At 40.1% G+C, this 25,731-nt stretch overlaps 1 protein-coding gene across 1 annotated transcript in view; it reads right to left on the reverse strand.

The window, feature by feature from the left end:
- FRY (FRY microtubule binding protein) overlaps nt 1-24,605 on the reverse strand; it is a 505,671-nt gene extending 481,066 nt beyond the window's left edge. The window contains exon 1 of the mRNA XM_087814426.1: nt 24,505-24,605. The gene's annotated coding sequence lies outside the window, so the exon portion shown is untranslated. The remainder of the gene's footprint in view (nt 1-24,504) is intronic.
- Between the last annotated feature and the right edge of the window lie 1,126 nt (nt 24,606-25,731).

The raw sequence follows: 25,731 nt of genomic DNA on the forward strand, positions 1-25,731 counted from the left end.
GAAGTAAAACTGTCATTATTTGCAGATGACATGATATTATACATAGAAAACCCTAAAAACTCCATCAAAGTACTACTAGATATGAGAAACAAATTTCGCAAGGTAGCTGGATACAAAATCAACATCTCGAAATTGGCTGCATTCTTATACACCAACAATGAACTTTTAGAAAGAGAAACTAAAAAAAAAATACCATTTACCATTGCAACTAAAAAATAAGATACCTAGGAATAAACTTAACCAAGGATGTAAAAGGCCTATACTCAGAAAACTACAGGACACTGAAAATAGAAATAGAGGAAGATTTAAACAAGAGGAAGAAGATACCATGCTCATGAATTGGAAGAATTAATATCATTAAAATGCCCATACCACCCAAAGCAATTTATAGATTCAATGCAATTCCTATTAAAATACCAACAGCATATTTCACAGAGCTAGAACAAACATTTCAAAAATTTATATGGAACCAAAAAAGACACCAAATAGCTGCAGCCATCTTGAGAAAAATCAACAGAGTGGAAAGGATCACTTTACTGGATATCAAAGTGTACTAGAAAGCCATTGTAACCCAAACAGCCTGGCTGGTACAACACCAGACAATAGACCATTGGAGCAGAACAGAGACCCCAAAAATAGACCCATGCCATTATGGTCAGTTAATATTTGACAAAGGAGGCAACAGCATACAATGGAGAAATGACAGCCTCTTCAATATATGGTGCTGGGTGCTGGGAAAATTGGACAGGTACAAGCAAAAAAATGAAACTAGACCACTGACTTTCACCATACACAAAAATAAACCCAAAATGGATAAAAGACTTAAATGTAACTAACGAAACTATAAAAATCTTGGAAGAATACATAGGCAGTAAAGTCACAGACATCTCACTGTAGTAGAATTTTCACTGATACATCTCCTAGGACAAAAGAAACAAAAGAAAAAAATAAACCTATGGGACTTCATCAAACAAAAAACTTCTGCACAGCAAAAGAAAACAGCCTCAAAATACAAAGGAATCCCACGGTCTGGAAAACATATTTGCCAAGGATGTATCTGATAAGGGGCTAATTTCCAAAGTGTACAAAGAACTCATACTACTCAGCAAGAGGAAGACAAACAACCCAATTAAAATATGGGCAAAGGACCTGAATGGACACTTCTCCAAAGAGAGCGTAAGGAGACATATGAGGAAATGCTCAATCATCAGAGATATGCAAATTAAAACCACAATGAGGTATCACTTCACACCTATCAGAATGGCTATTATCAACAAATCAACAAACGACATGTGCTGGCGAGGGTGTGGAGAAAGGGGGACCCTGGTACACTGCTGGTGGGAATGCAGACTGGTGCAGCCACTATGGAAAACAGTATGGAGGGTCCTCAAAAAATTAAAAATGGAGCTGCCATTTGATCCAGTGATTCCACTCCTAGGAATGTATCCTAAGAATCCTGAAACATTCATCAGAAAGGATATATGCACCCCGATGTTCATAGCAGCACAGTTTACAATAGCTAAGATCTGGAATCAGCCCAAGTGCCCATCAGTAGATTAGTGGATTAAAAAGCTGTGGGACATTTACACAGTGGAATACTATGCAGCTGTAAAGAAGAATCTCGTACCCTTTGGGACAGTATGGATGATCCTGGAGAGTATTATGCTAAGCGAAATAAGCCAGAGAGCGAAAGAAAAATATCACATGATCTCGCTTATACATGGAATCTAAAGAACTTAATAAACTGACGAGCAGAATAGATTCAATGACATGGAAGCATAGTTGAGACTGACGAAATGTCAGAGGGAGGGGGAAAAGGGGGTGGAGGGGGAGAGAGTAACCAAAGAATTTATATGCATATATGCACAACCCAAGGACACGGACAATGGTGGGGAGAGTGACTGGGGAGGGGGAAGGAACTGGGGGAACAGGTCATTGGGGAGAAAAAGGGGCATCTGTAATACTTTAAACAAAAATAAAAATTACACATATTAAAATTAAATTAAATTAAATTAAATTAAAATTAAAATTCTCATTAAAAAAAAAAAAAAAAGAATCCTGAAACACCAATCAGAAAGAATATATGTACCCTTATGCTCACAGCAGCCCAATTTACAATAGCTAAGATCTGGAAGCAGCCCAAGTGCCCATCAGTAGATGACTGGATAAAAAACTTGTGGGACATTTACACCATGGAATACTATGCAGCTGTAAAGAAGAAGCACCTCGTACCATTCGTGACAACATGGATGAACCTGGAGAATATAATGCTAAGCGAAATAAGCCAGGCAGGGAAAGACAAACATCACATGATCTTACTTATATATAGACTCTAAAGAACTTAAACTAATGAACAGAAACGATTCAATGACATGGAAGCATGGATGAGACTGACAAATCTCACACAGATGGAGGAGGGCAGGTGGGTGGAGGAGGAGAGATTAAAGAACTTATATGCATATATGCATAACCCAAGGACACGGACAATGGGTGGAGAGAGACTAGGGTGGGGGGTGGGGCAGGGTGGAACGGGTCATTGGGGAGAAAAAGAGATATCTGTAATATTTTGAACAAAAATTTAAAAAATAATTTTTTAAAATAAAATGAAAATATCATGCTAAGTGAAATAAGTCAGACAGAAAAAGTTAAGAACCACGATTTCACTCATATATGGGATATAAAACTGAAAGGGACAAATGAATGAACAAGAAAAACAAGCAAAAACTCATAGACAGACAACAGGATGGTGGTTACCAGAGGGAAGAGGTGGGGTAGTAAAGGTTAAAGGGGATCAAATATATGGTGATGGAAGATTTGACTTTGGGTGGTGGGCACACAGTGCAATATACAGATGATGTATCATTAACCAATGTTACCCCAATAAATCTAGTCCAGCCAGAGTGGCTCAGTGGTTGACACTGACCCATGAACCAAGAGGTCACCTGTACAATTCCTGGTCAGGGCACATGCCCAGGTTTCAGGTTCGATCCCCAGTAAGGGGTGTACAGGAGGGAGCCAATCAACGTTTCTCTCTCATCCATGTTTCTATTTCTCTATCACTCTCCCTTCCCCTCTCTCTGAAATCAATACAAACATATTTTTTTAAATGTAAAAAAAAATTAAAAAACCAAAGAAACACACCTGTAAAGCATGTAGTGAAGTGTTATCCAGAACTCGTAATAAAGGTATTTTAAACAAGAAGAAAAAAAAAAGAAATGCCTTCCTTTGATGGATGTAATTGTTCCCCTTCCTTTTCTCATAAATACCCCTTGCCTTTGTCTCCGAATTGGAACACTATTTGGGCTTCTGCCTGAATCTGTCCTGAATAGTTATTCTTTGATTTCAAATAAATGCTTCTTTGCCTCTCACTTTGAAAGGCCTTTTAATGTTTAGGTTCACATATTGGCATCATGAACAGTATCTAAAGTGGTCTCATCTTCCCAGGTATGCTTCCTACTGAGCCTCTTTGTGCTCATGGCTTCCATGGACTTCTCTGTCTCTCCGACTGTGTCCTTGTTTGGTAAAGGTCAAAATGCCATTCTCTGAGATCAGGAGGGGTTTTTCGGTCAAGGGGGCCGATTGCTCAGGTGCAGGCAAGCAGCAGGGATGCCGCAGGTGCCCGGGGAGGCCTTTCCCGATAGGTAAGTATGCATTTAATTGTGCTCCTATAAAATGCATTATTTAATTGATAGAAGTTTCTAAAAGACAAAATCATTTTTGGCCATCTTAGTAAGTACTTTAAAATTTCAAACTGTTTGCCTTGCCCCAAACCTGAGAAGATATTTCAAAGAACTTCATAACTTTATGTTCAGAAATTTTACAAATTTAGAAGTCTAATGAGAGTTGCCTAACTTCAGTAACTTTCAAGGTAAGGAGAAATGTAAGCAGGTGTCTGAGACTAAGGAACCAAAGGACAAAGAAGAAGAGAGCATTTCTAAAAAAACACAAGCAGCTGAAGTTTCCCTTGTTTAAGCAGCTCCCCCACATCACCTTAAAAATTATTTATCAAGGACAAATAAAAGTCTTAAAGCCTTAGCCACCTGAATGAATAAACTTAGCTTATTCCAACTGTTATAAATGAATGGTTTTTTTTGCCAGATCTGTCTCATGGCTAAAAAAACTTTTCAATGAAATTATCAGGTCTCTGGTTGTGTCCATCTACATGCATGTATGTTTGTCTACCTGCGGAGGAAATTTAATAAAATTGATTTATATAAAAAGAGCTCTGCTTAATTGGCTTAAAGAAGCCAAGTGCTTATATAAAGAAATAGAAACTAGCCCAACTGCTTTTCAGAATAATGTGATCTGGGAAAATATTTAATATCAAAACTGATTTAACTTTGCTTTAATTAAAACAGATATATCTTTTAAAGTTATCAATATTTAATTAATATGGAAAAAATTAATGTTTTCAATAAAATGGTATAAGTGATGGAGATATGTTTTCATGAAAAAAAAAAAAGAAAATAATTTTGTCCTGGTTATTTCAGAATTTTGCCTCTGGCTAATGTTGAATTATTATAAGTTTTTTTTTTTTTAATTAAGCTTTAATATCAGTGGTGTGCTTATGCAAAGCTAAAACTTAAAATTATCCCTCTACTGAAAAAAGGAAAATTTCCTGTACTATGATGTGGTTTGCTTCAATAAAAAATTATAAAGGGAAAACAAAGATATGTTTTATTAGAATGATTTCCTGTGCTCTTTATCATCATGTCTTTTACTGTTTAAGTGCACTGAGTCTCCTTAACATTCAAAGATCTAAAATTTTGTTTATAGCTACCTTTGTGTATTTTCCTGCAAAATATTTTATTGTCACTTTGGTTAAAGGCATAATCAAGTATTATTTCACTAAGTATTGTTCCACAATGCCCTATAATACTATTTGACCAAATGTTTTAAAACTTTTTATATGTTTGACAAACTTTGCAAGATTTTTTTAAAAATTAGTCATTTTCTTGATCTTTTTTAATAAATGTTTTTATTGATTTAAGAGAGAGGAAGATGGAGGGAGAGAAAGATAGAAACATCAATGACAGAGAAACATAGATTGGCTGCCTCCTGCATGCCCCCTACTGGGGATCAAGCCTGCAACCCAGGAATGTGCCCTGCCTGGGAACTGAACCAGTGACCTCCTGGTACATGGGATGACGCTTAACCAACTGAGCCACACTGGCTGGGCATCTTGACCTTTTAAAAAGAACTTGGGAGACTTTCTGAAGGATCCCTGAAACCCCTAAAAATATGTTCTCCCTCTCTATAAATGGGTGAAATTAAACTAATTGGACTTATTTGGTATGTCAAACTACATGAAAAGCACTGTCAAATAAATAATGCCAAAAAAATTAGTTTTTCTCTGTCTCTGAGAGTTGTAACTCTTATCATGTTTTTGAAATGTGAACAACCAGGAACTAACCAAAACACTACCCACAGAGACTGAAAGGAAAAAAGTGGCCTTTTAAAATACAAGCTGCTGTATAAGTTCCTTTGCTAAAGTTGATTTGTTTTTTACAAAACTACTAGAAAACAATTAGGATAAACAAGATGACTATATATGGAAAATAGGATGCATATCTCTGGTGAAGGAAGGTATGGGGCATGGAGATGCACTTTGTTGAGGGAAAGGAGAGTAGAATGGTTTTAGGGTTTTTTTGGTGTTTTATTTTTTGATAAGGAAGAATTATAAAGACATAGGAAAGGGGGTTGGTAAAGAAAGAAAAAGGAAAGTGATTTTGTCCTAAAATAAATGATTGTTTAAAGGAAAGGGTGGGACAAAAACTGGAAGATGTATGATAGTTGCAGAAGGTTCATGAAGGAGGGATCTTGAGAAAAGAATTTTATATATGGTCAAACTAAAATTGGAATGGATAACTAAGTCGACTGCATTATTTATATAAATGTTTGTGAACTCTGACCAGTCTAAGCCTGGCCATATTTAAGTCTTTCATCATTTATGGACAATTAATTGTTTTACTCTGATGCTTTTACAAAAACCTTTCTACAAAGATGTTTCATCCTCAGAGAAATTCATGGAAAAAAACTGACTCTAAAATACAAAATTTCAGGTACACTTAACTAATCCATGTGTGACTGAATTTAAAGGTGTTGACTCTTGGATTCATGTTTCCCAATTTAAAGAAGGCTCAACCAAAAGGATTTAAAATTAAAATTACTAGGAAGTGAAGCAGATTACATCTGTTGTGGACAACTAACGCAAGATTCTGGACCAGGCCTTAAAATCTATACCTTCTTTTCTCCTTTTTCCTTACTTTGATTCCTTTCTATCCCATAAAAAAAATATTAGAGGCCAAGCACCTACTATAATAGTGTTTCCTTTCATTTCTGTCTGGGAAGGTGTCCACACTGCGCATCATTTTTAAACCTACTTCACAGGTCTAAACATACAACTGGTTATACACAGTCAAGGATGTTCAATGCCTGGTGATGTCAGCCCCAATGAAGGTACCACATTTGGAAGAATACTTTTTCCTTGGGCAGGTATTTCAATGACTACCACAGCAAGAGCCAACTAGGAAAAATCTAAATTCTCTTACATGAGTTACATTAGACAACAGAATTGCTCTTAACTATATCCTAGCTGAACAAGGTGGGGTTTGCTCTATTGTTACTACTTCCTGTTGTACTTAGATAAAACACCTATGGTGAAATAGAGACAGAACTAGGTAAAATCAGCACAAATCAAAATTATTAAATGCAGTGCCCTTGAACACCTCAAGGTTCTTTAATGTGTTAGTTAGCGGACTGCCCTCAAGTATTGCCTCCTGGTTCAGATCTATTCTTTAAATTGAACTTAACATTTTGTTTGCTGCTATAAATTTTTTTCTGTTATAAATATTTGTTTGTTTTGCACAGCTCAGTGTTATGAAGACATTACTCCAATAATGGTTACTCAATGTTTTGAAATGATAGCTAAGGCCTAGAGACAGCCTATGAGAAAACTCAAGAGACTATAGACATTTGCCCTTAGAGAAACATGGCAGTCAAGCCTCCTTCTGTTCTGGCACTCTTGCTGATCAAACATGGCCTAAGTTTCCAAAAAAAGAAAAATCACTTTGCCTCCTATGTGGGACATGAGATACTGGGAATGAGCCTTCTGGTGATGAGGGACCAACAATGGGATGACATTCCCAAAACAATCCAACTGACAATGGAGGACAAGTGATGCTTTTAATAACTTTTTAATCAGTACTGCTTTCCAATGATTGGTCAGCGATACTTTCAAGGAAAGATCTTGATCAAAAGGGTTCTGGAAAATGTAAACAATAATGTAAATAGAGCTACTTTAAAATGGAGCTGGAGCTGCCATCCCAAAGGAACTGCCTAGCACAGCCACGCCTCAAACCTTTGGAATGTTAAAACAGCAAAATAACCTTTGGACTGGGACTAAGCAACCTTGTTTCCCCAAAAAACTGCAAAGATAACAAGAAAGCAGGCATTATGACTACTGGATTAATGACTATTGGACTGAAAATTAAAAACATTTAGAACGTTACTACTATGTTAGCTTATCTGCATAGAAATGCCTCCCTTCTGTTGGTGTAATTGTTCCCCTTCCCTTTCTCATAAATACCCACTGCCTTTTTTTCCTAATCAAAACATTATTTGGGTTTCTGCCTAAATCAGCATGTGCCAAACAGGTATTCTTTGATCTCAAATGTTTATTGCCTCTTGCTTTGAAAGGTTTTAGTTTTAGGTTAACATACCTGTGTTCCAGGTCCTGCTCTGAGTCATAAGTTATCATGCATAGGAATAAGAGCCAAGTTGTTTGGCCCAGGTTATACCACCCAAAAGAAGGTTTCTGTTCAGCAGTATGATTTCCCACCTCTTCATTGCTGCTTGCCACGCCTCATAAATCCAAGGGTCAAAGTTTAGAGGATGGTGGGCCATTAGGAACAAATCTAGATTTGTCTACAGTGCTACACCCAGATTACTCAATAGCCTTTAAAGTCAGCCCCTAAGTCTAGTGCTTGTGCTGGTGACCAATGTCTGGAGGGTCTGCCTCTCCTCACCCACTGGACAGAGATTTCAAACAGTAAACCCCTGGGCAGGTTCATTATGAACTGAGGGAAGGGGCAGAAGTATTGTTTGGGTAAGCAGCAGGGAAAGTGAACTTAGAAACTACTGAACGAGTATACATTTTTCTGTTGGAATAAAACAGACTGAGAGTTTAACAGGAAAACAAGAATTCTGTTCCATAAACAAAGCTAAGATGTAAAGGGACCATTTATGACCATCCTGTGAACCTCATTAGTAGAGAAAAGCAACTAAATATTTTTGGTTCAGAATGGGTTGGGGAACTAATTTTCAAGTTTACACCTGCAGAGTAATCAGTTTTATTGATTAACTGCCATATCTCCAGGTGACTGGCATTTGTAGAGAAAAAAGGCTATCAACTCCAGTCTGGAACTGAAAATGAAAAAGAAATTAAATGTGTTCTAGCACAAAAGGAGCTGCTGTTGTAACCAGACTTTTCTATATAACTGAAATATGCTTTCAATTAATTAAATAGTATCTAATTATGCTATTTACAGCCACTGCCTCCACAACTGTACAGAATTTTTAAGCAAGCAAAGTGTAGATGTTTAATTTCTTACAGGCTAAAATGTATTCACTTGTAATGCTAAAAAGAGCATTAATAAATAAATAAATATTGGAAGAAGTGTAATAAAATAGAGGTACTGTCTTCATTTCATGAAAAAATAATTAATTGAAAATAAGTAAAAATAATTTTTGATTAAGCATGTACTAAGAAAGATTATTTTTGTAGGGATATATGTATATAGAAACTAAATCATCAAGCCACTTAGTGTGTGGCCAGTACCTTATTATCTGGGAGACATACAACTGTAAATATATTTAAATCTGTAATGAGTAAAAAGTTACATGTACATGCATAGTGATATGAGCTGTTCAAAACTCTCATTTTATTTTCCTTTAGGCCCTTATTATTTGCATTATTTTACAATTTGTGTTATTTACAATACACTATATGTAAAATAAATTAAACCAAAATTTTTGGTTAAGGTACAGTTAGTAGACTGACTTCAGGCAAAGCTGAATAAAGGACTTTGAACTGACAGTTTCTAAAGAGGGCAAAAGTTAAAAATTATAGGTTATGTTTTAGAATTGTGCCAATGTCGTTATAATAAACTAGAAGTTATTCTTTAATCTAAACCCATTCTGAGAATTTAAACCGATAAGTGTCATTGCCCTGAATTACGTGTTGTCAATCCTAACTCACTATTCTTAAAAGAACAGCATTTTCAAAGTGCTCTTTCTAGCATAAGAAAGGTGTGGAACCATCCAGGTAACTGAGGAAATAAATACTCTGACAGGTATGGGAAGTAACCATGACAATCTATGGAGGAAAAGGTCCATAAACATCAGAGTGAGTAAGGAAGCACAGACATGGGGGGCAATTTAGCTGAATGGACAAATGGTTCCGTACTCATAGGTACCGCCCCAGAAGGTGCATCCCGTGTTCACACAGGTGGCCCAGCCAGCCAGAAAAGGGAAAGTGTACTTCAGCACTTCTGCTGCCAAGGACAGAAGAGAATGTCTTTCTTGTAGAAAGATTCCCAACAAAGTGAGCTTGAATTATCTGAAAAACATTGTTGGAACATACTCCATCCATAACGGTACATAAGTAAGGTTTTGCTGCACTTGTGAAGTCATAAGGGACAGACTTTGGAAAGGCCCTCCAAACAGTATACTAAGCTACTGCTGACACCAAGAAAGTGCTCTCTCTGTAAACAGAGGGGTCTACTTGGCACTTAAGCAATGATGGCTTAGGATCCACTATGGGATATTAACATCTGTCAGTCATCACTTTCTTCTGCTTTGGTTGGTTAATCTTCAATGAAGATCTTTCAGTAAAGCATATCCTCTTATTTAATGGTGTTCAAGTAAGATGTAGACCGCCTTGCAAAGTTCTGCAAATAAGCAAATTCATCCACATAAGTTCAGAAACTTCACTCAAGTTCACAGATAAAACTCATGAGCAGACTGGATAGTTCATAAGGTTAGCAGAAGGGTCTTTAACCAGTCAATGCAAAATAAAAGTGAATTAGAATCTCCCTTTTAAAATAATATTGAGCCTTCTCTATAATAATGCTAATGAAACTGATATTAAGATATTAACATAAAACTTCCAAATATGAAAATTTCATATATTTATTTTTTTCCTGTATGTGTATATGGTCAATGCATCACAAACATAAAGAACAGTCCTTAAGCTTTCAAAACCTAATTGCATATAAAACAGGGCTTGATTATGACTTGATTTCATTTTGACTAGTATTAGTTCACACCAGTCATTTTAAAAAGGAGATTATGCTAAATTTCTATGTCATTAAGTAACTATTCTTTCCACAGGCCAATATCAATACGCGTGAGCTTATACCCCAAGAGGAAAACAAAATTCTACCACACTCATGATCCAAAAGATCATATATTTTTAAATTACTGACTTAGTTAGGTGTATTTTAGAATTTAGAGCTCTGAAGGTATACTTGGACCTCTGGATGTTCAGGGATATAGCCAAAGTCATGGGAATTTATGCCCACTTGAGGTAAAATAATAAAGATCTGTTCACAGGAACTGATGGCAGCCATTTGCCCATTCTCTGTATGCCCAGCATCCCCCACAGCTCTCAGGCCACCTTAAGAGTAGACAGTATTAACCTTCACACACTCAGTCTCCCCAGAGCAGCCTACCCCCAACTGTGTGATTTCTTGGATTCGCTGGGTGCTCAGGGACGTAAGAGTTTGTGTTTAAAAGCCCCCCAGCCCCAGGAGCTGATGTTGGAGGTTTAGAACACCGCACACTTTGTCCCTTTTGGGATTCTTGAATAAAACTCGCAGTCAGCAAAGAGGAAGCTACTCTAAACTGAGGAGGAAAACTAGAAGTGGGGTTCTTAAACACTTTTTGGCCATAGATTACTTTAAGAAATTGATCAAAGCTATAGGCTTTCTTCCAAGACAAAAGGAAAGAATACATACATGTTGCCCGTGTTTTGCATGAATTTCAAGGGAGAGATCTCATCCAGGATGCAGGTGGAACCAAAAGTGCCACAGCCTTTCTTCCCATGTCCCTTGTGAACTCTGAACAGTGTTTCTTGTTTTCTAATCTTGTTTCTAAGCTGGTGTTGGTTCCCTGGGTAGGTGGGCCTGGGCACTGTGTCCGATGGGAGAAGAAGTGGGAGGAGGGCACAGGTCCCAGGCTTCTCCTCTGTCTGCCTCCTGATCAGCAGTCCCCACACACTGTCATGGCTGAGGGCTCAGCAGGCTGTGCCAACTCTGATTGTCTTCTTCTAAATGGGAGTAATTCACATATAATTTCTTTTCAACACTTCCAGTATTCCTTTCGGATGCTAAGGACACGATCCAAAAAGAAATCAAGTCCCACAGTTTCAGTAAAAAATACAATTCAAAACACATACTATACTGTGTTTGTGTCCAATGGACATTTCTGATAAATACCTCAACTGTTTAACAAACACTGAGTAGAAACTAAAAGCACTCCAAAGGCATCAGCCTGTAAATTCTGGTAAAGTCAGTGCCTAGAAAGCTTTTAAAGAGATTGATAGCTTATGCAAACAGGTCAGAGTTGTCCCCCAGGGCCTGAGCCACTTCTACTGCTGGGAGTGAGTCACTTACACAGCAAATATGAGGGACAAGTGCTCAGGACTAAGTGCTCTGAATGGCGTTTGTCAAATGGCCCTTCTCTGCATCTCTGACATTACCAGGGGGCAGTGACCCATCTCATAGTTACAGCCCAACCAGCTATAAGTATGCCCTGACAGCCAGAGTACCTAATGACTTCCTTTAAGAAAACAAAATCTTTTATTTCAATGGGGGGAGAGGGGGGTGCTCTGTAAAGTACATGATTTTCTAGCCACTATGCTGTACATCTGAAAGTAATATAGAATAATACTGAATACAAGCTGTAACTTAAAAATAACATACCAAACAATAAGCACACACATAATAAAATAAATTATGTAAACAAGCCACTTACAATAGCATCTAAAAGAATAAAATATTGAGGCATAAATTTAACTGAAAAAAATCTTTTAAATAGGGAGTGCTGTTTCAGGAAACTCTAACAGCTGTGGTGGTTGCTGAAAACACCAGTCTTTTTTTTTTTTTTAATATATCTTTATTGATTTCACAGAGAAGAAGGGAGAGGAGGAGGAGAGAGAGAGAAACATCAATGATGAGAGAGTCGTTGATCGGCTGCCTCCTGCACGCCCGACTGGGGATGGAAACAGAAACCTGGGCATCTGTCCTGACTGGGAATCGAACTGCGATCTCCTGGGTCATAGGTCAGTGCTCAGCCACTGAGCCATATCGGCAGGGCAAAACACCATATTCTTAAATATGGTTTGTTCTTTCAGATACATTATACATCCTCTCTGAAAACGCAAAGACGTCGGGAATAGACGGCATTGTGCAGCAGGAAACAGACAGGGGGAGACAAATGACAATGCAAAAGAAAACCCTGAGTTGGGGAGAGAGGAGTAAAGGGGGACACAGCCCATGTAGCCGCAGAGGAAAGGGCACTGTCAGCACGCAGGTGCCTGGGGGCTGGTGATATCCACGCTCAGTGCTCCTTAGAGAAGAAGGTAAAAGAACAAATCAGTTTGAGGCTAGAGAATGAACTCTGATTCATTTTTTGAAATGTATATTAGTATTATATGTGTATATACGAACACACACTTAAATACACATATACACATGTGTGTATATATATATTTTTGTAGGAGGGTGGAAGTAAGATGGCAGATTGAGAATAGAGGAGATCAGGATAAGTGTAAAAAGGAAAAAAAGGAACTTGTTAGAAGAGCTTTGACGGGCTTTTGGAGAACTGAGGTAGCAAAAAGCAATTTATATGTTCCTGGGTAAAATATCTAGATAAAGAACTAAGAAGGCATAAGAAGTGTCTGACTGTGCTGGTATAAAACCCCTTCTTAATACTCTTCACAGTGAAATCAGAGATTGATATTCAAACTGCAGGATCATAAAGACAGGCTAGATCTGCTTATCTCTCTGGCAACCAAATTCTGGCTACCCTGTGGCTCCTCATTAGCCTCTGAATCAGGGAAATAAAAGGAGAAACTCAAAAATCAGTCCATTTGTGAGCAGCTCTAGTTGAAGATGGAGGGGGAGGTGATTTAAACTGTCATGAAGTTTGGTTATTAGCTGCAGGTTTCAATTCTCTTTGGCATCTCAGCTTCCAAGGGAAGAAATGTTTGAAAGCCAGCTGTAGAAATAGAAATGATAAGATGGGGAGGGGCTTTGACTGGCAGATGGGCTTGGTTTTAAGAGGCCAGTTGGTAGGGTTGTGTCCCCTGACAGTCATCTATCAGAAGATGCCAGGTGGAAAAATCTCAGGTGCACTTCCACATCAGAACCACCAGGATGGCTCTGAGATGCCCAGGAGATCATGAAGACGCTGATGATGTCAAGAACCAAGAAGATACAACTAAGGTAGAGATGCTGTCTAATTAGCTACTAGTGTCTGTAAGTGTCCAAACTGAACTCTGCTGTTGAATTTGATTCTACTGTCTAGAAAAACATTTAAGTAAAAGAAAATCCCAATGCATAATTCTGTCTCAAGTAGTTTCTGAATAAAGTCCCCACGGTTTACCTTCTTTAGTGCTGGTTCAGGATTGTTATTATTTTTGTTTTACTTGTAACAAATGAAAAAGAAGTCAGTGGACACAGGATTTTGACTTTCCAAATCACTTTTGATTTTCGCCAAAGCACAAAACACACCATTAAGTGCTGGTAAGTAATGTGTATGTTTTATGCTCTGGGCTGATCACACGATGATCTATCATTTGTATTTCAATGCCCAAAATAGCTGCCCATTTCCCTCAACCCCAGGGAGTAGAATCTGAGTACTCATGTCACACAGTCCATATTCATATCAACATATTTTAGACAATGTTTCATTAGCCATGTTTTCTCATTCTGTCATTTTGCCTTTTAGAACTGTTTTATTTTATTTCATTATTTAAATGATTTTCAGTTTTATATATTTCATCTTTCTTTTTATAAGATGAAATAAGTATTCAGAAAAATCTTCACTGTTTTCAGATCTGGAATGAATACTTACTTTGCTTGGTTTCCCTCCCCCTCTCCCTCCTTTTTTATTAAGACTATTGTTTTAGAGCAGTTGAAGGGAAGGGACAGAGATTTCCCAACATCCCCTGCCCCCACACATGCACAGCCTCCCCGCTATCAACATTACTCAGCACAAAAAGTACCACAGTGATACATTTGTTACAACTATGAATCTATATTGACATGTTATTATCACCCAAAGTTCATAGTTTACATTAGGGCTCACTTTTGGTGTTTGCACATCTGGGTTTGGACAAATGTATAGTGATATGTAACCATCATTATGGTATTTCTTTTTATTCTCTAACAATTAACACTATGACTTTTCTGAAATTTAATACAATATTTGGTTATAACCAAAATATAAGTTTTCTTTTTTTCCTGTTTTCTCTTAAAACTGATATTCTATTGTTCTAATAAGCTTCATTAAGTAATTGATCCTTTGAGGTTGAATTACTTATTTTTATGTCTTAAATTAAGTTCACTAAATAATCTAATTCAAAATCTGGAATTTCTATACTATTATTTTTAATCCAATGCCATATAATTTTAATAATGGTCATTTGTAATAGATTTTTTAAAATTTCTAAAGGCAAGTTTATCTTCATGAGTTTTCAGTTTTGATGTTCTTGGTTCTTCATTCTAGGTGATTTAACTATCAAATTATAAAGTATTTTGTGAGGACTTTTATTAATAATTAATAAGAACCTTTGAGCCAAGAAAGGTGGGGATTCCTGTGTCAACCAGTCAAATTATATTTTAAATTCAGCAGATAGTTATTAAGCTCCTATGATTTGCAGGCACCTTTCTAAGCTCTGGGGCTGAAAAGGCAAGCAAGAGTATACCTCTTACCACTCTGCTCCCAAAAGAGTAAAATTCAAATTCATAAAGGTTAAAGCTCAAGTAGAAGAAAATACCAAGAACAGCTCCAGGAGGTCTGTCTTCTAACTCTTCCCCCTCTCATTATGGGGTCTTATAAGGGCTCCAGGAAGCAAAGAACTCATGAGTGTTACTGATGCTGAGGAACACCTGAAAGCACTCATGTAGATGTAATGTTCATTAGATCATTTGGAAAATTCAGATACTTTCACATATTATTTCATTTGACAGAATACACCGATTTTTATTATTGGTGGACCTAATTTGTGTACAGAGTCAGAGGTTAATAGGTCACAGAAGCCTGGATTGTAAAATATATATTAGGTTAAGAGACATGCTTCATTTGACATATCCTAATCACCCAAGAACCGTTATGACCTACCTGAAATCTGGGTAAGCCAGACAGAAATGCTTTCATTGGCTAGTTTAGGCTAATATTGCTGCTTTAACCAGATTTATAATGTCAGTATGGAAACACAATGGGTGAGCAGCTGTGCTCCAGTGAAAGCAGTCCTACAATTTCCATCAACATAGATAAGCTCCTACACAATGCAAAGCAGATGTGTGCAAAGTCACAGAATGGAAGGAACAGTAAGCAGAGGGCAATCTCAGAGCTTTCACTGTGAAGGAGTTACCTTCTTAGATTATTAGATTGACCCCCTGCTTATGTTTGCATTATTATTATTATTTCTTAACATGCATAGTCAAAATTCTAAGGAAAAGTCACAGGGCTTTAAAGACATCATCATCATTACCCAACCACATAAAGAAAAGTTACAAGGCAACAACTTATTTCACTTACTTAGCTTTGAGTCCTAGCACTCTCAGCCTCATGCACCTCTGCCACTCATCATTAAAAGTAATGTCCTGAGTCTGACCCCATGTCCATCCCACTCATCACCAACCACCCTCCATTAGCATGCTCAAAGTGGACACTTGTTAGTGCTGGTACATTTTAAACATTCTTTGCCTAAACTTTTCACCAGCATATGCCCTCGTATGCCCTCGATAATTGCCTTCGTATAACTCTGTCCAGTACCATTCTTTTATGTGTATGTACATCATCCGATCATCTGATCAATACTGACATGCAGTTAAGAAAAGTATGTTTCATGCTATTTTGAATAACTCACATTTAGAAGTCTAGTGCCAAGTACAACAAAAGCAACACACAATTCACTTTACAACTCCCATTTTACTCTGAGAAACAACCTTTTAAAATGTTCTCTGTAACTTTTGTGTTTCCTGACTTTTGTTAATATTCCAAATCCACAGTGAATAAGGAATTACTCCAAACATATAATTACCTTGTAGATTTTTAAATCCTACAGCTAAAGATGTATTTGCTGAAGGGTGTATTTATGTTTTTAAAGACTTCAGTGTTTTGCCTTCTCTTCACCCTGGGTGGTTCATCTTTCATCTGGGGATGCTCTGTAGAGTGTGCAGTTTCTCAACATTTCTTCTCTGAAGATGAACAGTGAACACCTGACTGCAATATCCAGCAAAGCCCGACTGTGAGCATGGCTGGACCATCTGGCACCATGACTCAGAGTTAATTAATGTTTACTGGATGAGTACCATGTGGCAGACCCTGAGCAAGGCATTTCTTCACAAATGGCAGAATACTCCATGTGTACATGGTCCTCATTCATTAGGTGACTATTTAAAAAATTCCCATATGTTAACCATGTCTGTATTCTGATGTTTTGACACCTTGGGGCTTTGATGACTCTAGACTACTCTAGTGGAACTACCCTTCCCAGGGTGAGCCAATTCCTATAGAGAAACATCTTTCGGTCCAGTATGCCTTTCATATGCTAACCAACCAATCCTGAGTCCAAACTCCAAATCACCTCCTTAACTGGCTCTCACACTCAGGGCCACTCTCCCCCTGCCTTTAATCACCTCAGGGCCAGGTACCTGACAACTAGGGACATCCCTGTGTTCCAGAGCCCTCAGAAATTACTCCAAATAGCCAATCCTAAACCTGTTCACCTTGTCTCCTGTTCCTTCCAGTGGAAGCCATAATAAAGGCTCTTGTCCATGTTTTCCCCTTATTCTCTCTGACCCCACTGCTTCCCTGGGTGGGCCCACATGACATACTGCGTCTCCTGGCTCACGGGGGATGCGAGTATAATAAATTTCTTCCTTTATGACAGTAATTTCTATGTCTGATTGTCTCACCATACCTGATTAAAACAAATCACCCCACATAATCATAGAACTGGCAATTAAGATTATGGTTTTCCTTCTCTTCTACCCTCTGTGTTTAGCAAAAACAAAATTTAAACTTTTCTTTTTGTCATTTGTCTGACCCATGTTAACAATACTTAATGAAAGTATAAGTAAGTTTCTTTAGCATATAAACCAAAAGATTTAATTCATCATTATTTTCTCCTTTGTGAACAAGCCAGCTCTCATCTATCTGCCAGGTCCCTTGACAGCACCCACTGTAATGCCCATACAGTGTAATGCCCATACATGGGTAGAGTCAGGACAGCCCTCTGCTCATAGCATTCATCCTCCCTGAGCCAGCAGACTAAATGAATTTTAGAAACCCATCAGTGACCTCCATTTGTTACATATGGGTTTCAGACGTTCCATATTTCACTGGAATGGAATCTGGGTGTGTCTTTGCAGGTCCAACTATTATGTTCATAGGCTGTAGGGTAGTTTGGCCAATGCTAACTTGCTTCAGTCCTCAGGACTGCTTTGGAGCTCGCTGCTATGTTACACTTCCCTGCCATTCCTTCTGCTGGCATCCTCACTGGGCTTGCTGTCCTTGTCCTAGAAATGCACTCTGCTTGACCAGAGAGCAGTAAGGAAGTAGAGGCACTGACAGATGGAAGTGTGAATCACCCATCAAAATTTTCTTTGACTTCTTTTATCTGTTTCTTTGTCAAATGTCAAAATGTAAAGATGGCCTTTTGGGGAAGTTAAAAAGTGGACCATAAGGCAAAGCCTTTAAGTATATATATATGTTCTTGGAGATGTACATCCAGACAAGGTCACTAGCGCTGAGTTTCTGTTTCAGAGGAACCTCCTGAAGGAAAGGGTTAATTTTGGTATGTATTAAATATACAATAGAACAAGTTCATGAAATTGAGCTAAGCATAAAATTCAAGTCATTAATGATTTTGGACCATACAAAAGAACCAAGATATGAGCTGTTATAAATCCTTCAGTGGTCAAAGAGCAATAAAAGCTACAATGGGGAGTTCTGGTCAAGATTGCAATGTAGGTAAATTAGGTATTCACATCTTCCCATGACTACATCGAAATTACAACTAACTACAGGAAAACCATCTTTGAGAACCACCTGAAATCTAACTGAACAGAAGTCCTACAACTAAGGATATACAGAAGAAGCCATGTGGAGACTGGTAGAGGGGGTGAGGGGTGGAGACATGGAATGAGCTGGTCCCACACCCATGTGTAGTGGTTAAAAATTGGGAGGGATATCTCAGCTATGGAGGCTCCCCAAGGAGCTAGGGGTCCCAGCCCCGTACGGGGTACAGGGTTCCAGTGTCAAGAAGAGAAGTCCCTATAACTTCTGGCTATCAAAATCATCAGGGATTGGGGCTGAGACAGAAGGCTCTGGAGTCCAAGGTGTTTCTCTTAAAGGACCCATACAGGGACTTCCACTAACTCCCTCACGCTGAGCTCCAGCTCCGGGGCAGCAGCTGGAAAGGCACCAGGGACATATAAGGACAAACTGGCTTTGGGGTGAGGGCTGGAAGGGCAGTTTTCTCCCAGACAGAAGTGCTGGCAGAAGTCATTGTTCCTTTGTGAAGCCCTCCTCCCACCTAGAGCCCACAGGCTGGCACCATATCTGAGTCTCCATCAACCTAGACTAACACTGTTTTCCATGAGACCCTACCCCAACCAACTTGCAGGCTCACCCAAGCTCTTTCCAGTGTCTTTTTCATACAAACTGGCCTGTCTTGGCTGATGCTGCAGACCTTCCTACAATCTTTCAAAGGTCTACAAACCCAAAACAAGCTGCATCTGGCCTTGGTGTGCACCATACCCCTTGTTAAGTGGCCAAAGGCCTGACACTAGTGACAGCAGGATTCAGTTCCCAGGAATCTCCAAGCCCAGCACAAGTAGCAGCCATCTGCAGATAGCTCTGTAGCTCGTGCCAGGTGGACCCAGGCAGGGAAGTCAGCAGCTGACCTTGTCCTTTACCTCCTGGGAAGCCCCACAACCGGCATACCCAGTGGACAACTTCAGACCATGCCGGAGTACCACCCAACCACCTCCATGAGTAACACTCTGTGCTAAAGGGAGTCCTGCTCTATGAAGCTGACCTTTGCATAGCATCATCTCCATTGTAGTCACCACCAGCCTATCAGCCTGAGGGTAAATCTCTCCCACTGATGTTCCAACAGCAATCAAGGCTCAACTACAACAGCAGGATGTACACAGCTCACAGCGGGGGTGGGGTGCAAACCTGGAGAACCCAGCTCAGGTGAACAGGAAGGCTATGACACTAGGCCCTATAAGACTGGGAGACATAGCAGCTCTGCCTAATCCATAGACACAAACACAAAGAGGCAGCCATAATGGGGAGACAAAAAAACATGTCTCAAATGAAAGAACAGGAGAAATCTCCAGAAAAAGAACTAAATGAAATGGAGGCAAGCAAACTACCAGATTCAGAGTTCAAATACTGGTTATAAAGATGTTCAAGGAACTTAGTAAGAACTTCAATAACTAAAATAAAGAATACACTAGAAGGAATCAACACAGATTGGATGAAGGAGAGGGCCGAATCAGGGATTTGGAAGACAAGTTGGCAAAAAACATCCAATTAGAGAAGAAAAAAGAAAAAAGAATAGAAAACATGAGGATAGTTTAAGGGACCTTTGGGACATCATGTGACAACATCCACATCACAGGGGTACTAGAAGGACAAGAGAGAGAGCAGGGGATCAAGAACCTATTTGAGGAAATAATAACTGAAAACTTCCCTAAACTGCTGAAAGAAAAAGACACACAAGTCCAGCAAGCACAGAGTCCAAAACAAGATGCACCCAAAGAGGCCCACACCAAGTTACATCATAATTAATATGCAAAAGGTTAAAGAGAAAGAGAGAATCTTAAAAGTAGCAAGAGAAAGACAGTTAGTTACCTACAAGGGAGATCCCATAAGACTGTCAGATGATTTCTCAACAGAAACTCTGCAGGTCAGAAGGGACTGGCACGAAATATTCAAAGTGATGAAAAGCAAGGACCTATCTACAACCAAGATTACTCTACCCAGAAAAGCTATCATTTAGAATTGGAGAGATAAAGAGCTTCCCCGACAAGAAGCTAAAGGAGTTCATCACCACCAAACCAGTATTGCATGAAATGTTAAAGGGTCTTCAAGAAGAAGAAAAAGAAAAAACATGAATAATAAAATGGCAATAAATACCTATCTATCAACAATTACTTTAAGTGCAAATTGATTAATTCATCATTATTTACAATATAGCCAAGATATGGAAGCAACCTGGGCAGACTGGCTATGGGTCATGGACTATCCTAAGTGGTGGCATACAGTAGAGAACCAGACAGAAAAAGCCCTTGCCTTCCTGGAGCTTAGAGTCAAACAAAATAAATGACTATAGGAATGAATGGAGAGATGAGTACATGCAAGGAGGTAGGCAGGTTAGGGTTCATGAAAGAAGTGGGTACAGATTAGCATATTTCATTGATGATGTTATTTTTCACATTTTAACATCTCTGAAGTCAGGATGTGTTTTAAATATATCTTTATTGATTTCAGAGAGAGGAAAGGAGAGGGAGAGAGAGACAGAAACATCAATGATGACAGTCACTGATTGAGTCCACAACCCAGGCATGTGCCCTGACCGGGAATCGAACCCCGATCGCCTGGATCCTAGGTCGATGCTCAACCGCTGAGCCACGCCCGGCCGGGCAGGATGTGTTTTAATACTAATGGTTTCTTAAAATTGCTGACAACGTGGTAGTAGCCAAGGCACAACTGTCATTTCCCTGCATATGCATAAACTTGGTCACAGCTATTCTGTTATCATTTCTACTAAGGTATAGGCATCGTTGTCACTGCACATGTCTGCATAACTGCCATTTAAATGGTTTTCAAAATGATTACACCATGATTTGGCACAGAAAGATGCTACTGTGTGTGCACCAAGGCACAGAAACAGAGCAATGGGGCATAACTGTTACAGTAAGTACTAAAGGAAACATTTGGCTTCATCTGACATTTCCATATTATCTTGCAAAGCAAAATCCAAACGCTTTACCAAACTGAGGGAAGACACAGAAGATAAACCTGTATTATAGTGTGTTATTAAGATATATGCAAACTGATCATCTATGGCTCCCTAAGCAATACCAGTGAAGGTACCAGCAGGAGAAAGTACCAAAACCCATACAGAGATGAAGGAAACTTGAAAGCACTGAGACTAGTGTGACTAAACATGCAGTGTCATGGAAGACCACTGTTAAAGTGCCATGTCATAACATAATTGGGAGTATTTTCTTTCTTTTTGTATAAAATAAAAATAATGCTATGTCTTACAACTGATGGCATTTAAGATTTGATGACACATGGAAATAAAGATGGTTTGCTAGTTAGAGGTTTTACAAATAGAAGAGAATACAGAGTGGAAGTTTGTTGATATTGGACAGTTTTAAGTTAACGAGGTATTTGCATGAACCCAACTTTAGGCAAACTGTGCGATATCAATAATTTGGTAGAGTTTTGTAAATCACTAGTCATTTTAAAGACGTCTCCTTCACTCTATCCCAATCATGTTTCTAGTACACTTTCCATCCTGGTATAAGAGAGTGACAATAAGCACACCGCACACTCTACTTTCCCAGCTTTAATTAGTGCTGCTCCAGTTTGAGGGAGTTTAGAGATGTTGGGGGAGAGATAGTGGGGCTGTCTTCTAAACTAAAACCCAAACACTGCTGCAGGGGATCGAGTGAAATAATTAGACAGGAGAGTCCACTTGAAATCCCAAAGCACGCATATGGGACTTTGAGATTCTTAGCACTAGAATAACATGAGTAAAATGCCAACCACAGGGATCTGTTTCCAAGCAGCATATGGTCACAGCTCAAAAATGCACTTATTCCTTTTAGGCTTATTACTGCCAATCATTTCAGAACCAGAGAGAGCTGAAACTATACCATGGGTGAGAATACATACATACATACACACACACACACTAGGGAAGGGAAATAATAAAACAATAGCTGTAGATTATAGTAGCAGACAATTGTTTTTAAGTGCAGCTTCAAAATTTACTGTGTCACACCTGTGAAATCAGTTTTTTATACTGTTCAGCCAAGTGACAACTACTTAAGTATAAAAGTGAGTAATCAAATCAGAAATAGGTGTGTGGCCACATACATCGCAAGACAGCATGTAAAAGGGTTTGTATATAGTAAGCACATATCTTCAACAGTGTTGACAACAGGCTACAGCATATACATGGCATGTGAAGGCTGGTTCCTGCTCCCAGGGCCATATGTTATTTTCCTTTCTGGTCAGCAGAGGACAATCCAGGGAACCCCTAGAGTACTACTTCCTTCTGCAGTGACTTCATTTTGGCCTTTCCTTTTATGTAGGCTGGCCTCTGTCTAGAGGATGAGTGAGACAATGTGAACACTGAAGGGGATGTGTTGCTGCTTACTGGTGAGGTGTACATATATGTGCAGACCTAAAACAGACTTGATGACTGTGAAGGTAGAGACTGCTCTGTGTTTGCTGGTGAGGGAAAAACTCAGTTACCTGTCTTCTGAATCAGCTTATCTGAAAGGGCAAGTAGTTTGTGTCTGGAGATGCCCATCTGATTTACATGCTCAAGACTGAGGGTAGAGGAGAGTCTGGGAGTCCCTGATGTCACTCCTTGGTGAAGAAAACACCTGCTGGGCACAGGCATACAGTGATGGTCTCCCAGAAAGAGCAGCTATTCTATAAAGTGGTCTGGTCAAGGAGGCCAGTAGACACAATCTATGTTGCCATAGTTGGATTTCCTACTATAACACATACAGGTCTCTCTTAAGAAGGGCAGGGATTCTGCATACAGTAGAGCATGGGTAGGTAGTCAGATCTAGGTTCAAATCCCACCCCTGTCACTTGCCATATAATCTTGGACATAAACTCTTTAAATTCTAAAACAGAGAAAGTAATAACACCTCATCAGAAATTGTAAGAATTAAAGTAATAATGTATGTAAAACAACTGGTAATATATCTGGCACATAGAATGTGTTCAATATATGAACTCTGTTCTGTCACCATTAAGGAAATTTCCTTCTCTTTATAATGTAAATGTCCTTATGGATATGATGTTACCTGGTGTGGGGATATGGACCCCAAAGCATGTTGATGTCCTTGGCAAAGGGTGTCTCCAGGCTACAAAAGCTGGTATTCTGAAATTGTCTCATGGTATGACTATGTCTTGGTAAGAAATAAAGTAACTGAAAATCCACATGTGATCACAATGGTATCAGATTAATTAGAATTAGGCAATAGTCAACATATATTTGTTGAGACCTGCTAATTTCAAGCCCATGCAATACCGCTTTACTTCCTCTACCCTTAGCTACTTAGTGTTCCCACAATCTTGTGTAAAACTCATTCTGGCTCTAATTATCTCCCTGCATTAGAGAAAGTTTTGTGAAGCAAATAATCCCCATCTAATAACCCATCTTGTTTTGAAGCCTGGAACTTTTTCCTGTCTTCAAGTGGATACACATGCTCTGTAGTCTTTGTTTCCACCTGAGACCTGGGCCACAACCTCCCCTCCCTTTCCTGTGCTCCACAGCAGCCAGCGCTCAGGGAAAGCCTATTGCAAGCCCGTGGCAAAAAGAAAATATTCAAGACGTGACAGAAGTAACCACTGGCACCTTGGGTACACTGGTGACAGACAAATTTTTGAAGCTCTGAAAGTACAGACCTTGGTAGAGCCCACTCTAGGGGGAGAGAACGTGGGGACGCGGACTACCTGCCGCACTGCTTTCAAGCAAAAGCCATAGGGGTCCCCAAGGGAGTTCCCACAGACGAATTTCCTGCAGGGACGGCCGGTGTCAGGAACGCTGCTCAGGTCAGAAGGTGGCCTGGGCTCCTGCATGCCCACGTTCAGGGCACCGGCGCCAGGCAGGCAGGGAGCTGCCTCTCTTAAAGGCGCGGGCCTTGGGGGCGCCAGTCTGGCTCCTCGAGTCTCAGCATCAAACTTTCTCCCGGAACAAAACCTCTTTCAAACCACATGGAGGCAGGAGGATGGAGGATGGGGATGCCGCCAGCTGCTGCCGGGAGACAGCACCTCCCCCTCGGCTCCCTCCCTCTTCCTCACCAGGACGGCCGCCCGCCGCTAGCCCCGCCCAGCCCCCCGCCCGGCAGCCGGCCCACCCCGGCCCGAGGGCCCCGCGCCGCAGCGAGCCTCGTCCCGCGCGCCGCGGTGCCCCGGGCCGGGGGCGAGCGGGACCACTACCTTAGGAAGAGGCCAGGGCTCCGGCGCCCGAGGAGGCCGGCAGCATCGCCGGGACGCCGCCGCCGGTGGCTGCCTGGCCGCACGGAGAACCGGTGCAGACGCGGACCGGGCGCCGCCGCCGCTGCCCGAGCCGCTCGCACCCGGGACGCTGCGCTCGGCTCGCTGAGCCCGGGCTCCGCTGCCAGGCGACGGCCACTGTCAAGTGGAGCCCCGCCCCCTGCGCGCCGGGATTGGCTGTCGGCGCCTCTGGCCCCGCCCCGCGCCGCGCCCTCCCGCTCCGGTAAGCGCGCAGCCTAGGAGGGTCCAGGCTTGGGCGAGGCTTCCTGTGGGCGCGGCGCTGAGCCTTGGCTCCCAGGCTCTGCTGGGTCCCTCTCCTCGGCCAATCGGAAAGGAAAAGAGACCGAAAGAAACGAAAGGGAACACAGCTTCTCCAGGGGAGGACAGCTACAGCAGTTTGCTGTGGGATCTGAATTATGTAGACACATTTATTAAGGGAGCCCAGGGAAAGTTGCTGAGGGTGGGGTGTTGGAATTGTAGCCACAGGGTGTTTTGTTTTTGTTGGTTGGTTTTTTTCTTTTGTTTGTTAGTTTGGGGGGAGGGGGGTTTCGTTTGTTTGTTTTTGTAGATCTTTTTTAAAAAACGTTATTTGTCAATCACAGTTGACATTCAAAATTATATTAGTTTCGGGTGTACAGCATAGTGGTTAGACAATTTATGAAGTGATTTCCCCCATGAGTCTAGTACCCCATAAGTCCAGTAACCACATATAGTTATTACAATTATTGGCAATATTTTCTATGCTGTACTTTATATCCCATGACTATTTTGTGACTACCAATTTGTACTTCTTAATCCCTTCACCTTTTTCACTCAGACCTCCAACCTCCCACCTGACAACCATTAGTCTGTTCTCTATATCTAAGAGCCTGTTTCTGTTTGTTCTTTATTTTGTTCTTTAGGTTGGTGTTCTAACCTGAAGGTGCCCTCCCACACCGTGTACACTTGCCATTTTATGAGGAAAGTAAATTCAGTTCAACACTTGTCCAGGGTTGCAAGGCAGGAGGTGGATTCCATGCTTCTGTAAGAAATCAAAGCTGCCTCAGATTTTATTGTCATGGGAGAGATGATTCTAATACTCGATGCTCTGTGTAAGTGTAATGAGATTAATTAAAATCCAGAAAAACAGGAAGTAGGTTAGTGGTTGCTAGGGAGTGGGGGAAATAAGGA

Source organism: Miniopterus natalensis, chromosome 2 (genome assembly GCF_054644295.1).
Source record: "Miniopterus natalensis isolate mMinNat1 chromosome 2, mMinNat1.hap1, whole genome shotgun sequence".
NCBI classification, from domain to species: domain Eukaryota; kingdom Metazoa; phylum Chordata; class Mammalia; order Chiroptera; family Miniopteridae; genus Miniopterus; species Miniopterus natalensis.